This window comes from Pteropus medius, unplaced genomic scaffold (assembly GCF_902729225.1).
Source record: "Pteropus medius unplaced genomic scaffold, Ma_sr-lr_union100, whole genome shotgun sequence".
NCBI classification, from domain to species: domain Eukaryota; kingdom Metazoa; phylum Chordata; class Mammalia; order Chiroptera; family Pteropodidae; genus Pteropus; species Pteropus medius.
Window position 1 is genome coordinate 10,025,964 of NW_024349797.1, and position 18,767 is coordinate 10,044,730.

General features: G+C 34.7%; 1 pseudogene; it reads right to left on the reverse strand.

Annotated features, from left to right (window-relative positions):
• Nucleotides 1-4,044: 4,044 nt before the first annotated feature.
• Nucleotides 4,045-4,163, reverse strand: LOC120619939 (uncharacterized; annotated as a pseudogene).
• Nucleotides 4,164-18,767: the final 14,604 nt, after the last annotated feature.

Genomic DNA, 18,767 nt, shown 5'->3' on the forward strand with positions numbered 1-18,767 from the left:
AGGGCTAAGCACTGCTACAATTATAATCTGTAAACATTGGCAAATATTTTGTTTTCAGAACATTGTATTATTTCTAAATACTGAGGAGAATTAAGTTGGCTGAACGCTAACAGTTTTAAATAGGATGAGAAGATACCATAGAGAACATAAATAATGATATTCAGAAATAAAAAATGCGTTCACCATTTCTTCTGAGCCATGTAGTTGACAAGACATACGGCCAACGAGTTTCCATACATGATAGGCCTATGAGAGTGCAGTGGGTATTACTAACATCTACAGTTAAGCAGATGAAAAAGAAAAATGGGACTTAGAACATAATAAGTGATATATATGCATTTGTTATGTATAATAAAATACCTAATCCAAATAATTGTAATTTTTAACTTAGAAGCTTAAATAATATCTTTGTAGTTTACACATTGATACAGATCTATTTATACATCCAATTGATTTTCATTAATGTGCACATGGATGTAATTATACAAGTAGAGATAACTTTGTAGTAAAACTATTTACATCACATCTTTTTCCTCTATGATCAGTATTCAATGGTTGGCCAAAGAGCTTAAAAGCTTGGTAATAATCTTAAGTACTAGCTTAGAAAATGTCTTTAAAAATATCAATTAAGTATAGCCATTTTAAGATAAAACTATCCAATCAGCCATATAAAAATATTTTTCACTGTTAATATTAGATAAAATACAAAGTAGCTCACATAATATAGTGTTCAAAGATGTCAAATTTCTCTCTCTCTCCCTCTCTCTCTCTCTCTCTTTCTATCTCTCTTTCAGCTCTTTCATTTTCTCAAGAATTTTACGAAAAGAAGACAAGAAATATTTAATAGAGCAGAATATAATGTATATCAGATAAGGCTCAAAAATAGTGTATACATGGTTACTTTTAAACTTGTTCTCATCTTTTAGAACTATATGACCTTGGGGGCTTTAGAGACCATAAACTCAGTTCTGGATATATCTTCCTGAGCATATACATCCATCCTTGATGATAATACCTGACTAGCTTCTCAGAGCACTTTGTTGAGGATTATGTAGCATTGCATCAACTCTGTAGGAAGGAGTTTTGTGATCTATTAATGATGTCTTCTGTGGTATTAGTCAGATTAATCTGTGTTTTCTCATTTGTCAACTGGGAATTGTAATTTTTCTCTGTCTAGTTTACACTGGTTTTTAAGAAGAAAATGAACAAAAATGTGCTAATAACAGCAACCTACATTTAAATATTTACACATGATAGTACTCTTTTCATCCTTCCTTTTAAACTTTGTAGCCAACAACACTGAATTTACTTCATGTCTCAAGAGAAAGAACAACTGAAACCTGCTAGAAGTGTTGGTGATTCAAATTGGATGGTGCCCTTATATTTGTCATGTTTTATAACTACTCAGGTAAGGGAAAGGCTAACAATATTTACCTCCACTAGCACATGAAAATGCAGCTAAATCTCTCCACATTGCTGTTCTCTCAAGAAACCTCTAGATAATTACATGTTCTTGCCACTTATTTTCTTTCTTAATGTGCTAGGTGCTGCAGAGAGATTCCCTGTCTTTCTAATTATAAAGCAAATGATTTTCTCTGCGTAGCCCTGAACGTAACATGTATACTTCCCCACAATGGCAATTCTCTATGCTCCTGAGGAGTGAAATGACAGGATGGTCAATTGAATAACACTCAAATAAAAACTTTATTTTTGTAGAAGTCGAGCAAAACTAACATATTTCTTCCTATGCGTAAAGATATTATTTTCCATTGCATTAAAATTCGAAAACAACTGAAAGTCCCTTTGTGTGTACCATCTTGAATTACACTGTAGCAACCTGGTCACAGATTGATCTTCCTCTTAACTCATTCTTTCTTCCTGCATCCTACCCCCCAAACCCTCTATAATGCTGAAGTCCATTTAGTTTAATTAAATTTACCTAATTTTGAATTAATAACATTTAATATTTTCCATTTGATATAAGCCACTTGAGGGCAAGTTTATTATTATTCATTTCTGCCTCCTTTATTACCCTTATCTTCACACAGGGACAAGCACACAATAAATCATTGTTTGCTTGTTCTTCCAACATATATGTTCTGATAGCTCCTTGTTTGCACTAGGTACTGGGGAAACAAACAATTGATATCGATCTGTTTATATATTCAATTGATATTCATTGAGTAGAGTATTATAGATCCCACACCTTCTTATAGGACGCACTTACTAATCTTTGGGGGTATCAAGGGAAGGGAACATCATTTAGAAAGAGGCTCATTAGAGGATGGTTTTCACAGAGGTGTGCTACGTTGAAATTACGAGATTTTAGAGAACTAAAAATCCAGAAGGCATGTATTCTGTGAGAGGGGAACTTCTTGTGAAAGACAGGTAAATATAAAACACCAGGTGGTCAGGCAACTTTAGAAAACAGCATCCACCTGGAGGGATAAGGTGTCTGTGAGGGAGAGACAAGTGAGGATAAATCACTCACCAGAGCCAGTGAAGGCTAAAGCGTATGACCTGGCACCTACGGCTAGGCCACTGTCATTAATGTGACTGTGAAGGACTAGGACCAAAGCAAGACACTTCCATAAGCATATTGGAGTACAGACGAAAACAAGCAGACTGTGCCAACCACAAAAATGCCCAGATGTCACTCACCTAACTCACCTGAGTGCCACTTTTTTTAACCAATTACATTTTTAACCCTCTTTTATTCTTTCCATTTCCTGTATAAATTAAGATATCATGTCACCAAACTATATCTCAGTTTTCTGGTGTTACTCAATCCAGAACAAATTCTACTTCCTCGAAGACTTCCCCAAGTCACCCAACACAAGCCCAAATCCTAGAGCTAACCCATTCTTTCTTATGGCGACACCCCATGTGGCTTTTTAAACAATGAGTAATAGAATGAGCTTTGTTTGATTACAGTCATATTTTGGTAGTTTTTGGCTGGTGACCATAAGTCTTCTCAAAACTTTGTTATGACAACTGTTGTGTGAGTATAAGAAATGAAGGAGGAAACTAAGGGGACCCCCAGATTTCCTGTAATGGCAACACGGTAAAACATGGTCAGATGTGGGCACCTATTACTGGGGATGAAGATGATGTAATGGGTTTGGGGTATGAAGAGGAAAAGAGGAAGAAAAATGATTTTGTATTTTTAAATTAATTTTTAAATTATGTGATAGTCAAATGGAGATATTCAATAGGTATTTGAGAGTCAGTAGAGGATAGTAGTTAATCAAATAGATGTGAGATTAAATGCAAGCTCCAAAATTCCACGAGAAGCATAAGTTTATTTCTATTGGACTAAAATTCCACAATATTAATGCCATGGGTTGAGAAAAGAAGGACACTTTATTTAAATGATACAGCTATAGTCATAGTAAAAATAAGAAGTGTGAATATGACATATGGCTGGGGAATTAAAACTTTACCAGATAAAGTAAATTGTTTTTATTTAAATCTCATGGATTTTAAACCGTTTTTAATGATGGACCCTGTAATTTTACAGATATTTTGCCCATAAAGAGGTTGAACACAGTCTTAGAATAACAAGAGACATGTAAACATTATGCTCATGATCAGAACAGACAGGCAAGAGTATCTGAAAAGATAGCAACATAGAAACTGCTCTGCTTTCCTGAGAACGTGACAAAAGACATCTAGGTTGCAAATTGCAAGGAGAAAGAACAGCCCTGTGTGCTTAGTATTTTGGAAATCTTTCAGATTTGCCAAGTATTTTAAATAAATAATTTACTGTAGTCCTTGTCTCAATTCTGCTAGAGATTGATGTTTAAATATTCGTCATTCCCAAGAAGTGAACGCAAGGTGAAAAAGTCTTACTACACAGAGACATTTTTCAGTGGCACTTGATGCCACAAATGTGGTTACTCAGGAGAATGTTTTTATTTTTCTTATTTTTTATTTTTTTGTTTTTAGGTGAGGCAACCCTTGGTTGACCTCACAGATTGCAAGGACCTTGTCAGCTTACAATCCCTTATTTATTTATTTATTTATTTTATGTTTTAATTTTTATGTCTACAGTACCTGGTCTTCCTAGGTGGTCTCCCATCCAAGTACTAACCAAGCCCAACCCTGCTTAGCTTTTGAGATCAGACACGATGGGGCTTCTTCAGGATGACATGGCCGTAGACAGGAGGTTTTTATAACAATTCTAGTTCTACCCTCATCTGTACTTCTCTCTACTGGGTACCTAGAAAAGAAATATACATAATGGTGCTAAGTTGGGGGACATGCAATTGGAGGGCTTAGACCGGTAGTGGTAACCTGATCTGGGGAAAAGAAGTGTCATTGAACCTCCAATGTGACGATGCCAAAATCTTAATGCAGATCATCCTCCATTCTACGTTTTTAGATTCTACACGTTCCACCCAAAAGACCCAAGCAGAAAACACAAGTTCCTCATTCATTATATTTAGAAGTCCTGCTGGAAGGGGATCTAATCAGTTTCAACTTCTATGCAACATTTAGGTAAAGCATATAAAAAAAGATTTAGAAAAAAAATTCTTTTCCCTTATTTGTAAAACTAGTTTTTGTTTGTCTTCCTTTTATACAATTTAAAATAAAATAATGCCTGAGATAAATATTTCTAAATCTATTCTACACTGTGGCAAAAACACATCAATTCTATTTTTCATGCAAAAAAAAAAAATCATTCAAGTTAATGAATCAACAGATCTATTAGATAAATTTTTTGACTCCTTGTAGCCACACTTCCTGTTGCATCACTGGTATATACAGGGGCAAAGTGAAGCCTTCCTAAGGCTTTGTTATACATATGGATATAGATATGACTATATCTGAGTTTTGGGCTGAGTTTATTCCCAAGTTTTACTGAGTGAAGTCATTTTGGCTGTTGATTCAAAGCAAGGATAATCTTGGATATTTTGGTTTTGGGTGTGGAAGACAAAGAGGAAACAATGTCTTTCAAGCATTTACAATGCATCTTAGCAGGCAAAATATTCAAGAGGATTCATGAACATTCCTTAGCTGTATGGAGTAGAAATCAATCACAAAAACATGTTGAATGCCCAAGATATGCCAGCCGGTGTGTTTTACACTATTGGAAACATATGGTAAATATCCTTCCTTCAAATAAAAAACATATACTACACTCTCTTTGCAGAATGAGCAATGACATAGATCATAACTGTAATTGGGAGCCCGCTGTGCCCACAGCACTGTTCTAGATGCTCTTTCAATGGTTCTTAAAGGTTCTTCTATGGAGGCATTGATAGCGACAAAAGGTAATTTTGGTCCTTATCAATCATGTGGGTGGGAGGGGCTTTGTCACGCTAAGAAATGCTGGTTCCATGCTGAAATTTCTTTGAATCCCTTCCTGTCAGCTTCTTTAAGGGTTAATTCTGCCTTCTTTTCTATTTCATAGTGTCTTTTTGGTTGGTTTTCACGTATAAAGTTTTCTCTTTCTTATTAGCTATTAAACATTTTGTAAAAATATTCAAAGGAAGTTTAAACTTCCAAAATAATGCAGGTGGTTCAATTGAGACATATCTCAGTGTCTCAATTGAATATTTCCTCATTTAATTCTTACATTTTCCCTCTCAGACTACATAATGAAAAATTTTAAACTTATGTGTCTAGTCCAAGATCACAATGCTGGTGAGTGGAAAACTAAGAATTAGAAATACTACGCATTTTTCCCCCACGTCATTACAAGACTTACTGTACACAGAGAATTGGGACAAGAAAGCCAAGTAAGGTGGCCCAAGACTGATATCTTTGATGGTTGCAGACTCTTAAATTGGAATGGAAAAAAAAAAAGTTTTCAAACTAAAATGGAAACATGGTTTCTTTGATCTATTTCACTCTGAGGAGGAGCTTGGATCTTTCTCACTGTATAAGGAAGATGCTTTCCACAGATCAGCTTACTGTGCTTACATCTTTTTTTGAGTGAATCAATAAATTATCATAATACTATGTGTAACATATTTATGTAAATTTTTAAGTAGGTGGGAATATTGTTTAATTTACTGTTATGTCCCCAGCATTGAAAACATGTTGATTAATTGAATTAATGATTATTGCCTTGTTTAATAATATAACAGACTATTTAAGTAAATCCAAATTTACATCCAGAATATCATTATAGATTAAGGTTTCCTTTGGTATTTTAAATATTTGACAGTACTATTCCATAACCGTTATTTAATTTCCTTTATCTAATCAACATGTGAAAAAGAGAAAGGGTTCAATTGGTGTCTACCATTTAATCAGAAAGAAGTGTCTGTACAAAAAGAATTAAGTGTAAATTGGCAGTAGTCAACACATTTTCACAGGATGTTGGCTTCATACAGACCTTTCTACTAAATGTAGTGACGCTAACATAAATTGCTTTCTCTCTTCCCTTCTACCTAGATATCTAGGGCAGTAGTTTGAAATTAAACACTGAGATCACTCTACCCTCTTATCTCTTCTCTCCTCTCCCATCACAGTTCTATGCCAAGTATCCATTAAACCTTGAGCCAGGGAAAGAGGAGTGACATTCTTAAACTCCCAAGCACTGCTAAGTATAACTATAATTCACGCGTAGAAGAATATGTTTTTAAACATTCATATTTTATTGTATCATCTTAGCTTTTGCCCTCCATTCCTTCTTCCAAACTTCTTAACTATTCTCATTTCCTATGTCTCCTTAAATAATCCACTTTATACCTTAATGTGAGGTAAAGAATGGCCAGATTCACATGGAACCCAAAAAATCGGTGAGGTCACAAGTGTTGTTTTGTTTTGCTTTATTTAATTTAGTTATTTTTTTGTTCTTTTTTTTTTTTAAGAGAAGTAAGGCTATATTTCTTTGTTTCACAAATAAAGCTGGCTATGTCTTTTTGTTTTATTTATTTATTTTTTAATGTTGTAGAAACAGCAACATTTTTCTACACTGATGGAAAAGATGTGGCATTCAATGTAACATTAATGATAAAAAGGAAAAAAAAAATTGCTGGAATGATCTCCTTGAGTAGTCAAGAATAAATGGAATCTGGTGCTAGCTGGAGGGGTGGCTTCAACCAGGAACACAGGCAGTTTATTCTGGGCAATGGGAGTATGTGAGCAGAGAAGCAGGGAAGTGTGTAGGTGAGACAGTGAGAGCCTGCCGATCTCTCCTTTGATTGCTTCACATTGCTCAGGAAACTAGGAAGCGGTCTAGCAAGGCTTATCTTGAAATGGCTGGAAATAAAATAGAAAATAAGATTTAAAAATATCTAGTAAAGATGGACGGAAAACATTTTAGTGTTAGGAATTTACGGACAGAAATCATAGCATAATGTAAACTGGATTATGTATACAAGAAGTTGCTTGACTTATGTAATAATTCAAAACATTAATCAGATAAATATATAACATGAACTTAAATAAAAAATTTAGTTATAATTTTACCTTGTTTGAACAAGTATTATTGAAAGACCGTGTGCTCCTGAAAATGGAGGAATACCCTTGAAATCTCAGCAGATTGATCTCTTAACAACACAATTGTTTTTCACAGTTGTAAACAAATTTATCATGGAGTTGAGATAAATGGTAGGTCACTGAAGGCATAGCTAGTAATCTACTATTGGTAGATATAATGATGATATTTCTTTATTATTCTTATGATAAAACATAAGGGAAATTACGTGACACTAATTTCAAAGAAAAAGTCAGATGTATACCACATGTACCTGTATAAATTTGCTTCTCTTCTTTTCTACATTCTTGTGGGTTCTGTAGAAATTATATCTATAATTATATACACACAAACAAATCCCATATATTTCTGCCACACAAAGGAATTATAAAGATGATTTGAGACATGATTCACATTGTGCATGCCCTTACATTGGATTATAAGGATCTAAACCAATACAATATAGCTCTATGTACAAAATAAACAGATATTGTAAGTCTGGAAACATATATAGCTATACATATGCACCATATATATAGAATATATTTATTTATCAATAATACTTCTTAAAATATATTGACATATATACCTACACAAAACAAAATATGTACATTTTAAATATGGAAAATGTCAAAGATTCATATTTGCTTTCCAATTATAAGGTCATTTCTTTAAAAAAAAATGGAAACTTTTTAATTGTGGAAAAACTTTATAAGTTAGAGCACCCTGCTGTTGTGTTTTATATGCCAGTGTGTAATTTGAAAACTATATGAACTATGTACTCCCAAAGTACACATCCACTAGAAATTAATTACCATTAAAAAAATAAATATCAGTCTTATTCTTAAAGGCTTGTGGATTGGTTTTAGGCAGTCTTTATTATTTCGGCAGTAGCTTAAGTCAAAGAGATTTTATCTACTAGGGACATCTAGATCTTACAGAAAGAAATGACATTCAACAATGGACAGTGCAATAATCAACACAGTGAATTAGTGTGTGGTAGGAAGTAACCAGTACAGATATAATCACTTTTAAATTGTTATAAATTAGTGTTTAACATTTTTTTTTCAGAACCTACCTAATTGCTTGCTTCACTTTTGCTCTTCATTAGGACATGCCAGATGAATATATAGGAGGAGACCATGTATTGAAATATTTTACTAATGAGCAGTGAAAGTGGAAATAAACGGTTGACACCTGTAGGATATTATGCCATTTTTAAATGTGGAAAATCGCATGGAATTCTGACACTTTTAGTATACTGTTAAAGAGGTACCTCACACATTATGCCATTGACTTTCCAATAAACTATTAAATACTTTTTTATTTCTAACATAACTATTTAACTGCTAGACCAACATAACCCTGCCTAAAGCCTCAGTAAATTGTGCAGACATTTCCAGCCTGGAGAGGTAAGATTCAATAGCTTGGGTGCAAAGATCATGATGCAGGGCTGATTTCAAGCAAGAGGTTAGTGTCTTCCAAATTGCAGGAATAAAACACCTTTAATGTGGTGGTGTGCTCTTCATATTTGCAGCAAACTCAGGCTTAAGAGTGGCTTGAGAGTTAGAAATAAAGCTAAAATCAGTATAACTTCAAAAGAGACTGTGGACTCTGTCTGTCCCCTCAGAAGTTTAGAAAGACCAAAGAAGATATTACTTGTCTTTATCCTGGTAAACATTGGAGCCTCAAAGATGAGTGTTCATTGAATAAATTAATGAGTAAATACATGAATAAATTAATAAAATGAATACTGATAAATATAGCAAAAGGGGTAATTTTTGATATATAATAGAAATATTTGTGCTCATAATTGTCATAAGTATGCCACATTAGCTTAACTCTCTCATCACCTCTTCAGTAATAACTTTCTTATATTGTATTTTTTCTATATATTCCCATTAATTGTGTATTTACCTATTTATCTATTTATCTATATTAATCTGAATGCTCCAGAGAAATAGTACCAGTGGGATACATATATATACATACAAACACACACACATACACACATATACACACATATATACCTACATATATACACATATATATACACTCTCACACACATATATAAAGAAATTAATATAAGAAATTTTTCATGTGTTTACAGAGGCAGAGAAATTCCAAGATCTGCAATCAGCAAGCTGGAAACCCAAGAGAGCTGATGGCATAGTTCTGGTCCCAGTGCACAGAGGACCAGAGACCCAGGAGGACCAATGGTATAAATTTTAATCTGACCCTGAGTCCAAAGGCAGAAGACCCATCCCAGTTTGAAGAGAGGCAGGGAGAGGGTGAATTACTCATTCTTTTTGATCTATTTTGCTCTCCAATGATTTAGATGAGACCCACTCACATTAAGAAATCTGCTTTATTCAGTCTACTAATTCAAATAGTAATCTCAGCCAGAAGCTCCCTCAAGAATACACAGCCAGAATAATGTTTAACCAAATATCTGGGCACCCCATGGCCTAGACAGCTTGACACATAAAGTTAATCATCACAATTTCTCTCTCTCTCTCTCTCTCTCTCTCTCTTTCTCCCTATTCTATCTATCTATCTATCTATCTATCTATCTATCTATCTATCTATCTATCTATCATCTATCTATCTATCTATCTCTATCATCTATCTATCATTTATCATTTATCATCTATCAACTATCATCTGCATGATGTAGTCATTGATGTATACAGTTTCTATACAAATGAGCACTTCATTAAAACATAATGATATGTATCACTTAGAATAGAAAGAAAGAATAAAGATACTTGACCATCACATTACTTAAAAATAACCATGACATAAATTTTTATCAAAAGTAGTATTTTCTTTCTTTTTCTACAGAGTATGGCACTAAATTCACACTTATTTAATCATTCGGTAAAACTAAGTATTTAGTAAATGTAAGGTGCTGAAGTAGCTTCTAGGAATAAAATAGGCAAATGCCTGAAGAGATCTGTGTCTTTTTGAGCCTTATATTTTATCTGAAAGAACAAACAAGGCACTAGTACAATGTACATTTCATTCCCTTTATACAGTTTGGTCTTCAATCTCCAAAAAAAGAATAGCAGTTGAGATGAACAAACAAGAATATGTATATAAAGACCATTTTCTATCTATCCAACATTCAGTCTTAATCTCTCTCAAAGCAAACTCTTACTTCAGTCAAACTTACTGCCTTACTCTTTAGACTTCCACAGTGATAAATGGTCCTTATATTTATACTTTTGTTTCCATAGCCACTAGCTTTCATTTTGTATTAAAAAAATTTCTGATGTGTGGTAGAAACCCTTTATCATGAGTTGAGAAGTAGACTGCCAACGCGAATAATATTATTATGCTAATCATAGATAGATATTAACCGTCAGCATAAATGAGATAATCTGATTCATACCATTCCTTAGAAGTGCAAAGTGAAAGTATCAGAGTGATGATATCATCAAATAATCCAGTTCTTTCACCTTCCTTTGTATTCTGCAGTGTCACATCTTCTTAAGGCTGGATCCTAGCCCAAACTTGTGACAGATGCAGTTTCCTAGGGCTACTGCTTCCTCATTCATGTCCAATAGAGAAGAGATTCAACACAACAGGTCCAACTTAGACTTCATGCCTACACCTGACCTTAGCATGGTGACCAGTAAGATTAGAGGATTGGCTGGTTTACCTTATGTAATTCAGATCACCCCAGAAGACAGAGATGGTGCCAAGTTCCCCACAATTACATCACCTCCAACATGAACACCTGGGGCTATTAGAAAGTGGTGAGTTGGTGGGCAACAGCTGACAAAGACTGTCATTGAGGTCATGGCAGAAAATTTAAAAAGGGGGAATATGACCTCCAAATTAAATTTTTCTATAAGGGAGGTCTAAAAACACATGTGATTTACAATTGAGTTCCTTTAACTGTTAAAGCCAATGTTTTAGAATTTAAAATTAACATCATTGATGAGTCAATAGTGTCCTATGCTGTTTATTAGCAGAGATCCATAAGGTTAGAGAATTATATTTTATGGAAAAGTGTACAGAAAATTCTCTTTTAAAATACAGTTTGAAATAGATTTAAGAGTTGGGATGATAAATGATAAATGATAGATAGATATAACATAAAAAAGTTGTGTGAAAAAAATAAATTCTGTTAGTGATAGCTATCATCCATATAATGCTAACAGTTGTGCAAATTCTAATCAAAATCTTCCCTATAAATAATTACTGGTTCCCCAACATGAAATCAGAGTGCCAAAATAGTTAACAAATTTTAAATGCATCCTTAAAATCTCGGCTCCAAGACTGGTAAATCAGATAAGGACAGTCAATTTTATTCTTTAGTAAATGACCTCCTTTTCTTTTATCTTATTCTCTATAAAAAGTTTCATAAGCCTCTTGGAGTTAGCTTCTTGACTACTTCTGGTTAGATATCCCTTGCAATAGTTCTTACCAAGATTCAATTCAGTGCCTACTTTGTCCTTCATAATTATTCTTGATGATCTTCAAGAGCCCTTCTAAGACTCACATTTCATATTTTTATAAAAGTTGAATATTAAAAATGGACAATATGATTCACCAGCAGAAGGATTTCTAAAGCAAAGATAATTACAAATGAGACAAAAGAGTACATTTCTTCCTTATTATAAATATACAATGGAAATTTAATGTTAATTCAATTAGTTTTTATTAGGTTGAGTCTCATTCACCTTATGGAGAAGGGCGTTTGTTGTTTCTGACTATAACACCAAGTAATCTATTTCATTAAGCTCAGTGTAAGTTTATTTGGAAATTTCTTTCTTCTACCTTTTTCTTCCTTCCTTCCTTCCTTCCTTCCTTCCTTCCTTCCTTTCATCCTTCCCTTCCTTCTTTCTCTCCTCCTCCTCACTCCCTCCCTCCCCTTCCCTCCCTTTCCTTCCTTCCTTCCCTTTACCTTCTTTCTTCTTCTTCCCTGCTTCCTTCCTTCCTTCCATCTGTGAGCACAGACTTAACTAAATTATAGTTTTATCTAAATTATATTCCAATGACTTGAAATGTTGCCCTGAGGGGTACAACCTCATCTCCTTCCATAGGTTTATACTCTATGTGATCTCATCCTGGAATAGAAGTTAAACTGTTCTTAACGATTGCTGTGTGCGATGAGGTCTCAAAGCTTTCAATATTCCGAAACATATTGCTTTAGTCTCATTAAGATGTCACTTTGTCCAAATATGAATATATGTCTGCATTATCTCAGTTCTTGGCATATTACTTTAAAATAACATTGTTTTAAGTTTCTCAGACGACATGGCACTGTTCACAACATGTTCACAACATCCAGACAAGTTTGGAAATGCTTCCAGACAAACCAATCCACATTTATTTCTTACTACTGATGACTCATGAGTGAAGGCAGAGCCTTGGCTTCTTAGTAGTTTCTACCCTACACTCACATTCATTCAGCATGTCAGTTCATCAATGTGCGATGTGTCAACTTCAAAAAGTCAACAAAGACAACCCAGAACTCACACCGAAAGAACTTGTTTCCGTGTTTTTGTTTTTATTTTGTTTTTCTCAACCATTGCTGGCAAATCTCACATCTGGCTCATCTCCAATTTCTGTTTTCTGTTTATTCATCAGAAACTTGTTTTATCAGCTGAGCAATATACCCAAGGATTTTCTTATCTAAAGACCTGTCTCTTTAAGTAAATGCTTTTGTTTCTGGCCCAGGGGTTATAGAACATTTAAGATGTTCTTTCCTTTTCCTTTGAGAAAAAATCATGTAGCATATAAGGGAGACAACTGTTCCCCCGTCAATTAAATTATTAGTTACTATTTAATTCTAAATCTAAGAACCTCATCTCCACATGTTGCTCTTTGATGTAACAGAATGTGAATGGCCAAATTTAGAACTCTAATTTAAAGGTATACATGATAAACCATGCACGTCTATATGTGTACAGACAAGAAAATGTGACAAACTTGAATGAATGCATTTTGGGGTATTTGTACTCTCCCTCCCCTTTTCTTAGGAAGAAAGATTCGGGCATGCTTGGTCAGCTTCCTGCTCTCCTTTGAGAGAATTCCAGTAATATAATCACAGAAAAATCAAAAGAAAACAGAGAAACTGCTGCTCTGCTAGTTTGAGTTGAAGAGGGAAAAAGGAAGATATAAGCAATCCAGCTCGTTCCAGATGTGGGAAGCAGTTGGTGTGAACTTGAGTGAGACATAGAATCAGCTGTGCGGAGACTGAGCCTGAAGGAAAAAAAAAATAAAGATCTTTTAAAACATTTGATTTATTTTATAAATTGCACTCGCTATTTTCATGAAAGACTAAGACAAAGATGTTATATTAATTTTAATTTTTATTGTTCAGTTGTCGATAAATCTGACTATAACCTTGTCACATCAAGACAGGGCAACAGACAATGAGATATTATTCAAGTTACATACAGATATGTACATTTACAAACTTTTAAAAGTGGTTACTTGTCATGAAAAAGACTGAGGAGAGATGAAGGAAGATTTCTATATTTACTCTGTATGGCCATACGATGCATATTTTAAATAAGCATATATTACATTCTCAGTTCGTAAATAATTAAATACATTTTCTATATTTCATGGCACCTACAATGCTGATATTTTGTTAATCTAATTGGTAATTATCATTCTGTAAAGAGGCCATTATCACTTTGGGGATAATCAGGGGACAAGAATAGCTTCAGCACAAAATACAGTTTTAGATAGTTCTATTGTGGAACATTCTTGGAATGTTTATATTACCCAAGAGCCACATGAACATTTATCTAATAGCCACCCTACTCCACCAAAAGCATTTTTGAAGACAGTCTTTTTGACCTAGTTATCTCCAATCTTTCTTGAGGTGTTGGTTTCTTCCATGACGGTAATTCATCTCATAATTCATCAGTTTTATACCACATCTTTGAGTGTGGCCAAAAATTTTTCAAACTTTCAATCAGTCCTTGGAGGTTCTCAGTCTCTTTTGATTTCAATATACACTGTATTTCTTATGTAAGTCCTACTGAAATTTTACTATGAAGAGTCACAGAAAATATTGAGGTGTCCTACTAAAAATATATTTAAAAATATCTCGTTATAAATATCTTCTGTGCGCCTTCATCTTTATGTAGGGGAATTTTCAAATAATACCACCAGATAACAATGCTGTCATATACACAGACACTCAAGTAGTATATCAATACCTATTACACTGATCATAATAAAACCGAAAACCTCTACTGCACAGGAGTAGCACATCCTTCACACAGAGAAACCAGCACAAATCGGCTTTTTAAAAAAGTGCTCCTCCTTAAAAGAATAAATTAATCATCTTTACAGAGATATATGCTCTGTGACTTAATAAAAATTTACATCTTATCTCCACACATGGGCTTGAAAAAGAGAGGTTAAAGATGCCTTTTTCCTGCCTAGAAGTACAGTGTACATTTCTGTGTGTCTCTTACTGTATGATTTAGACGCAAAATGGCAGGTGGCATTAGAAATCTTGGTATTAAACTAGAATCAAGAATAGAATGTAGCAAATCATGCTACAAAAGGTAATCCTATGGATATTTTCAGAAACTAGGACTGTAGTCTCCTATCCAATAATACAGAGAATCACTTTTGTAACACATAATATAGTCTCTGAAACATAATATCAATATAATTTTTGCTCATTTCACAAAAATGATCACACAGAGAGTCCTTGGTGCCGGTGAAAAGAGTATAAACCACAGAATACCAGCTAGAATAGGAGGAGATACAGACATCTTTAAAAGAGAGTTCTCCAACTCAATCTCTCTGACATTCTGGTTCTCCCAACCAACAAAAATCAAGCATATCAGTAGTAAAACCAACTTGGCTATCTCAAGGGTGAAAATTAAACAGTGGAAGAGAATGTGCTTTGAAACTAGAAAATATTATATGTAAGCACGAAAACATAATCATAGTGACACTGAGTAATAACAAGTGTTGATATGATTGTTTTCTCAGACATTAACCTTGTACATGTATTTCTGAACTTTCCAGGTAGCTAAAACAATAATACGTCTCTGTATTAGGATGTTCTTTTTTACTCCAAAGATTTCAGCAACTACATTTTGAACACGTTCTAAATTTTTTGATAACAATTTTTAAGATGTGAAGCTTTCTGTGGAAAAAATAACACTTATTTTATTTGATCATAACTCATCTTATTGACTGCTTTAATTTCTACTGTACCAGGTGTTATAGGCTAAGTTGTGTACCTCTGAAGTTCTTGTGCTGAAGCCCTAACTCCCAGTAGTTCAGAATGTGACTGTGTCTGGAGAGAGTCTTCAAAGATCCAATTAAGTTAAAATGAAGCCATTAGGGTGAACCCTAATCCAGTGTGACTGGCATCTTAGAAGGACAAAAGTTTGGACACACAGAGCAATACCAGGGGTGCACTCACACAGAGGGAAGACTATGTGGAGACAGGGAGAAGTCAGCCCTCTCCAAACCAAGGACAGAGTCCTCAGAAGAAAAGCAGCCCTGCTGACATTTTGATCTCAGATTCCCAGCCTTCAGAACCGTGAGAAATAAATTTCTGCTGTGTATACCACCCGATCTCTGTTACTTTGTCATGGCAACCCTAGCAAATTAACACACCAGGGTTGGGGGGAAAGGTAGTGTTTATTGTATTAATTAATGTATGTAACAACTGTATAAACTTTAAAAAAAAAAGTTTTTATGTCCCCACTTGCTTCTGAAAACAGCAGAATGTTCACATTTCAGCAAATTTTTCTATATTTAAAATTTTAGTCACATTTCAAATTAGTTCTTAACTCCAGACTTTCTATATATCCCATCAAGAAGACACAAGTTGCTAACAAAATAGTCCTTAGGGGCCTCTGCTTCCCTAGCCTCTGATGCAGTGGGCACAGCCAGGAGGCAAAGGAGAATCATGGGCTCTCAAGTTCATTCCACTGTTTTGCCCACAGCTCATGATTCTACTCTATAACAATACATCAGGTGAGGTTATTCCAAAGGGTTTAGGGACAAATTTCTCCATGGGCAGGTGCTTTGGAAAAGCTCTATATTTAGGGAAATGGCTCCTCATTTCCCACTACTATTATACCCGTGACTTTAAGAGTCTATGAGTTTTAGCTCAGGGGAAAATTAAAAAAGTTCTCTTGGCAGACAGGATTTCTACAGATGTCTTTTATGAGTTGATGGGACCTTCTTGGCATTTTATTTCTTGGCCCCATCTCACATAAACAGTGTAAATGCTTGTATCCTTAGTCCATGTATATGTATAGGATCCATTCTATTATTTATCTCTTCCTTCATCCAAGGCTCTATTTGTTGTGGGTGATAAAATTCAGGCAGAAGTTTTTAAAAGCTTCAACCTCAAACTTAATTAAAATGTCTATTTATCACCAAACACAACAAGCCATAAATTATATGGATGTTTCAGTTTAGTTGGCTCTGCAAACATGTCACTTTGATCGATATAAATTTGACTTCGCTCATGTACAGAAACAGTCTTAAAAGTGACAGCTCAGTGATATTTTCTCCCCCAAAACAATTAAAAAAAATCCCAAAACTGTAGATGGAGGTCCGGCAGTGAGTCTAAATAAGAAGTTTAGAAAGAGGGAAGGCAGATCCCAAAACAGGTAAGGGGAACTTGTGAAATAGGAGAAAAAGATTATGGGAAACATAAGGTAGCCACGGGGTTCTGCCATTTCCATTGCCACTGCATATGACAAAGAAAAAATATAGATGAATGATAAAGGGGTGATAGGTTTTTGCTTAAAGGGAGAAATCTCACAGAAAGCATGTTGACTATTCACCAACAGAAGATGGAGGAAGAATCTTCTGTCCATTCCTGAGAAAAGGACATAAAAATATTATGGAGAAAAAAAATGACTAAAGTAATATTAACAGAAGGAGACTGAAAAAAAATAGAAGCCCGGACAATGATGGAAATTTCTGAATAAATAAAACTCTCTTACAACTAACCCTAAAATGTTAGTTTTCTTTGGATGATTGGTAAAATGTTTTTTAATAACTTCGTCTCTTTTTGAAAACTCCTAAATAGAATTGGATCGAACATTCTGCTGCTTTTGCTGAAGAAAGGGCTATCGGACTTCAATACAAATTTCTTCTTAGAATTTTCAAATACTAGGTGGTCACTACAGATTCTTGAACAGCTAAAAGACAACCTCCTTTCCTTATTAAAATATAAAAGCATGCTTTAGCTTGTCTGGATTTCATGAAGTCAAGCCTGCAGGTATAAAATTGGTATGTGCTAGGGCCCACAATTCGTTTGAACTCAGCAATCTTTATTGCCCATTTTAATTAATTTTCTTTGTCACATTCCATATATTTCCTTTACTGCATTCAAGGGACTATGTAGAGGTGCCCCCAGGGTGGCTAATTTAACACCTGAAATTTCCATTATTTTTTTTTTTATATGTCTCATATTGACTAGTGGGCAATGATATGCATGAGTGTGGCATAGAAAATACTCATAGCAGGCATTCTGTTTTGGATAAGTTTGCATTAAAAGCTCTTAATAAGGATAGCATATTTCCTTTGAAGTGCCTAGGCAAGACCTTTTGTTAATTCCCTAGGTTGCTTTTATTTAGCCAGAATATATAGCTGTCCTGATGTTTGTTCTCAGTTCAAATCTCATTAGCTTGGTGTTTGCATTCACTCCTTATATAATGATGAAGAATTTTTCATTTGAATAAGGCCACTGGGAATAAATACGTGCGTGTGTACACGGTTTGATTAGAAATTCTCTCTGCATCACGACTGTGAGGCAGAGAAATAAAGACATAATAATAAATCTTAATTTCCAGCCCAAGGAGATGATACCTTGGGCAAAGCACACAGTAGACCCTCAATCCTCTCGGCTATAAACAGAGAGAACAAGAGTGTTTTCATCGCAAAATTAGTATGTCGATTAACTTAAAAAATAGGTGGAAAAGTACCTGGCAAACTGTAAAGCAATATAAGTACATTAGCAGCTCTACGATGAGGAAACCAGCATCACATGAGGTGTTGGATTCAGACAGACAGCATCTGAAGGTCATTTCCACCACTTACAGCTGCTTGACTTTTCTCTGCCTTGGTGTTTCTCATCTGTAAAATGGGAGATAATAGAGCATCTCCTCTTGGGTTATTGTGAAGAGTTAATAAAATTCAGAAAAAGCATTTCTACAATACAGAATGAGTATTCAATTAATAACAGTTATACCAAGGGTCCCCAACCCCTAGGCCCCTTGCTACAGGGGTTGGGGTACAGGTTAGTGGCCTGTTAGGAACAGGGCCGCACAGCAGGAGGTGAGCGGCAGGCAAGCCAAGCAAAGCTTCATCTGTATTT